The 5,046-nt window shown below is 41.4% G+C and overlaps 1 pseudogene; it reads left to right on the top strand.

Annotated features, from left to right (window-relative positions):
• The first annotated feature begins 1,886 nt into the window (after nt 1-1,886).
• LOC145637654 (small nucleolar RNA R71) lies at nt 1,887-1,985 on the top strand (annotated as a pseudogene).
• The last annotated feature ends 3,061 nt before the right edge of the window (nt 1,986-5,046 follow it).

The raw sequence follows: 5,046 nt of genomic DNA, 5'->3' as shown, positions 1-5,046 counted from the left end.
CTCCTACCTTAAGGGAAATCTTTGCACTCCTCACATCAATCATAGCACCCGAGGTAGCAAGAAAGGGTCTACCTAAAATGATTGGAATAGTAGCATCTTCATCCATTTCAAGCACAATAAAATCCACCGGGAACACAAACTTCCCAACCCTCAATGGAACATCTTCTACCTTACCTTTTGGAAACTTGATTGACCTATCGGCTAATTGCAAGGTAATGTTAGAAGGTAAGAGTTCCCCTAGTTCAAGCCTTTGATAAACCGAATATGGCATTATGCTAACACTAGCTCCCAAGTCACATAAGGCATTATCAATTTGCATCTTGTTAATGGCACAAGGGATGGAGAAGTTTCCGGGGTCTTTCAATTTGGGTGGCATTTTGTTCATGATGATAGCACTACAATTTTCGGTCAAATTGATAGTTTCCACAACCTCACAAGTCCTTTTCCCACTCAAAATGTCCTTGAGGAATTTGGCATAATTCGGCATTTGGTTGATCACATCGGTAAAAGGTAGAGAAAGATGAAGTTGTTTTAGCATATCAATGAATCTCCCAAATTGCTCATCCAATTTGTGTCTCATGAATTTTTGTGGGTAAGGGAGCTTGGGTCTCACAATTTCTTTCTCTACTCTCACCTCTCTAGGTGTCTCAACCACAACCTCATCCAATGATGCCCTAACCCCCTCATTCTCAACCAAGGCTTTCTTAGGAATCTCCTTATCCTCACCCTTCCTAGGCAATCTCTCCTCAAGAACCTTACCGCTCCTAGTAACAATAGCATTCACGTGTTTCTTGGGATCAAGACCTTGGGAAGGTAAAGAAGAAGGGCTTGCATGATCTTTCAAAGCATTAGCAAGTTGAGAAATTTGATTTTCAAGCATTTTATTGTGGGTGATCATTTCATTGAACTTCTTATCACTAACGGCCATGTATGTGTTCAACAACTTGGTTTGATTCTCAATTATTTCTTCCAAATTGGTCCTAGGTGAAGAAGGTTGGGAATAGGAATTTTCTCCTTGAGTCCTTGGAACAAATCCGGGTGGGGGACCTCTTTGAGCATTATTTTGAAAATTGCCCTTCCCTTGATTGTTCCAAGTACCCCTATTTTGATTTTGTTCATAACCTTGATTATGGTTACCACCACCTTGATTATGGTTACCACTATCTTGGTTGTGATTTCCATAACCTTGGTTTTGATTACCATAATTTTGGCTTTGATTTTGGCCACTATAACCTTGATTATTATAGCTACCACGGGAACCTTGGTTCCCTTGGTTTCTATAACCACCACCTTGATTATAGTTGTCAAAATTGCCTTGGTTTTGGTAATTCCTATTCCATTGACCTCTTTGATTATCAAACCTTTGAGCATTATTATTTGACACATAATTCACATGCTCACTCTCATTGTTATCAAACTCATCAACACATTCATTAGGACAATTACTAGAGTCATGATCATACGATCCACATGCATCACAAAACAAACAACCCATAGGCATATTATGTGAAGAGGGAAGGGGTTGAGAGTTAGAAGGAGTACCTCTCCCTTTAAATTGGGAGGGAAGATTCGTAGCTTGGGATGAAGTAGAAGTGCTCTCCAATTTGGCTTTGATTGCGGTCATCTCCTTTCCCAAGTTTGTCATTTGGGAGGAAAGGTTGTTGATCGCGTTTAGATGGTCTACCGAGTACAATGAAGATTGCTTGCTTGAAGAGTCTCTCTCCCCATCTTGCCAATCTCTATAGTACGTCACCACGTCCTCAATGATGTCCACCACTTCTTCTTCGGTCTTGTTCATGATAGGACCCCCGGCCCCCCCATCAAGGCATGACTTGCCTTGGGGACTTAAACCGCCATAGAAGATTTGGACCACTTGGTATGTTGGGATTCCGTGGTGAGGGCACTCCCTTTGATACTCTTTGTATCTCTCCCATGCTTCGTAAAGGCTTTCATTTGGCCTTTGCTTGAACCCTTGAATCAAGGCTCTTGCCTCCGCCGTCTTCTTTTGAGGGTAAAAACGGGACAAGAAGGCCTTTGTAACATCATCCCATGTTCTCAAGGAATTGGGCTTCACCTCTTTATCTAACCACTCTAAGGATCTTCCTATGAGAGAGAAGGGGAACAACTTGAGGTGTATGAACTCTTGAGAAACTCCGTTGACTTTGATGGTGTTGCAATATTTTTCAAATTCTTTAAGATGGTTCAACGGGCTCTCATTCTTAGCCCCACTATATTGCCTCCTCTCAATTAAGGTGATCATGGCCGGCCGAATCTCGAAATCATTTGCCGGTGTTGTAGGCGGAGCTATGCCGCTCTCAAACCTATAAGCACCGGGTATTCCTAGCTCCTTCAAGGCCACTCTCGGATTTTCTCCCATGCCTTGCTCTTCTTCAATCTCTTCTTCACTTGAAGAACTATACCCCAAGGAGAATCGATTAGCTATTCTTCTTCTTGAGAGAGTCCTCTCAATTTCCAGGTCAAAAGGCACAATGGATCGATCACGAGCTCTATGCATGCAAAACTTCAAAGAAAATATTAGTAGCACGGCTACAAGTGTAGCCTAAAGAAACAAAATCTTTTTGTATATATTTTTTCAATTAAAATGAAGTAGACTCAACAACAAAAGCTAAGCACCAATAGCATTCCCCGGCAACGGCGCCATTTTGACGAGGGGGAAAATGTATGTCGTTATCTACCCTTTCCCCAAGTCAAACAAAATTTGTAAACACCTAACCAACCTTATATGAATATAGGGCAAGTTAAGGGTCGATCCCTAGGGAATGCAATGATGAAAACTAGAGTCTAAGTCAAGCTACCTCGAAGATGGAGTTGATATTATGGTTGGCACTATGGTAAAATAAAGCAAGTCTAATCAAGTAAAACAAAGGTCTAAACACTAGGGATATGGGTTCCACATGCAAGTTCAATGATAATGCTAGTTTAGAGCTCAATCAATTAATTAAAGTATTGCAATGGACAAACAATAGTAGCAATCAAGAGAGTTCAAATGCTGACTCCTATAGGCCAATCTAGGTGTCACTATGAAAGGCAAATCAAGAAGAATCACAAGCAAACCCAATCAATTAGAGCAACTTTCAATTCGATTGTTCATGTCATTAAGAGTTGCAATGCAATCTAGATTAATCTTATAGGTTGATCACTCCTAGTCTAATCAATCACATGCAAAACTATGTCAACCAATTTAATTGCAAGAAACCAATCAATCAAGAGCATCAACTAGCAATTTCATTAATCAAACATGCTTCCCCCTTTCCCTAGCAACTAATCTACTCACTAATCATGGTGAAATTAAAGAACAAATAACTAGAAAGTGCTTTAATCTTCATTTCTATATCAAAATCTAAGAGAAACCAAAAATAATCAACAATATCAAATTCAAATCCAAAGAAGAACAAGTAACAAGCAAAAATCAAATAGCAAGTAAGTAAAAGATGAAAGAAGGAAGAGATTCTCACTAATATTGATGATTGAAAATGAAGGAATCCAAACTTGATTGATCAAATGTTGAGTTACAAATCCAAAACCAAGAACTTCTCTCTAACTTCTCTCAAGATTCTCTCTATAAAACTAAGCTAATGAAAATTATCAAAAGTCCCCCTCAAAAAGGAAATACAATTCTATTTATAAGCAAAGAAGAAATTGGCAGCTCCCGCGCCCTCTCTCGATAGACCCGCGCCCGCGGAAAAATGGGTACGGAACCCTCCGCGGGCTATCTGGGCAGACCCCGCGCCCGCGGCAACAGAGATCCTCGCCCGCGGCAGTGAAACCCGCGCCCGCGGCTAATCCCCTGCTCCCAAAGCCTGATCAGGGGGCCGCGGTCTCTCTGAATGGAGCGGCCTCTCCATTTTACCCGCGCCCGCGGAGAGCCCGCGGGGCAACCGCGGCAAGTTCCTGCCAAGTTTTGGCAATTTTGAGTAACATGGGCCCGCGCCCGCGGCAAGATGACCCGCGCCCGCGGCCTGCTGGATTTGCCTTGGAAACCTCTCCGAGGCCTCTCCAAGCCCTCTCTAAGCCCTCTCTAGCCAAATGCTTCTTCCTTGCTTGATCATTAAAGTCCCAAATTGAATCCTTTGCCAAAGTGATCCTCACAATACCTACACAAGTACACAAAGAAAGGAAATAAAAGGGAAAAAGAGACAAATAAAGGAAAACACGATAAAAACACAAGAATCATAAAGAAAAAAGGAAAAAGAGAAACTAAAGGAAAATGGACCAAAAATAAGAGAAGAAAGCATGAAAAGGGGAAAGACATAACCCTAAAAGACTACCCTATGAGTGCCATAAATGACACTCATCACCCTTCAGCAAAACGGGATAATTCAATAAACTTGGTGTAGTATTCCGTAACTGTCATCTTGTCCATCCTAAGGTTTGAAAATTCCTCAGCCTTCTGCTTCTGCAAAAAGTTAGGATAAAACTTGTCTCTCACTTTTTCATGGAATTTGGTCCAGTTGAACCCAGGTAATGCTCTAATGGTAGCCTCGTTTTGTTGCCACCAAAGGTCAGCTTCACCCCTCAGGTAGTAAGTAGCACAACTCACTTTTGAGTTTTCAGGGCATCCCACAGCTCCAAACAGTTTCTCAAATTCCCTTAACCAGTTTTCCAATATAATAGGGTCAGGCTCGCCCTGATAGGTTGGTGGCTTGCTTTGTGCCACCTTTTTAAAGAGCTCCCCTTGAGCATCCCCATTACCAGTTGAGTTTCTTTCCAATTGTTGGGCAACTGCTGCCAATTGCCTCACTACTTCATTCAAATCGTTTCCACCACTACCTGAACTTCTTCCCCCTGCCATTTTGTTTCTCCTGAATATAGGACAAGGATAACTATTAGAATGGTTAGGTTTAGCTCTCAAGACGCACACTCGTCTATTACCTAACGACCCTTAAACAATTACAGGAGAATTTGAAGCTAACAATTTGGGATAGCGATTGCTAAGAATTCCCTTAATGTAGCTTTATCAATTAATTATTGATTGCTAACCAACCATGCATTTAATAAAGCATCACAAATAAAAAAAGAAAATAA

The sequence above is a fragment of the Chenopodium album genome, chromosome 6, assembly GCF_948465745.1.
Source record: "Chenopodium album chromosome 6, dcCheAlbu1.1, whole genome shotgun sequence".
Taxonomy (NCBI): Eukaryota; Viridiplantae; Streptophyta; class Magnoliopsida; order Caryophyllales; family Amaranthaceae; genus Chenopodium; species Chenopodium album.
Note: the sequence above shows the minus strand (reverse complement) of the source record. Positions and strands in the feature narration are given on the sequence as shown.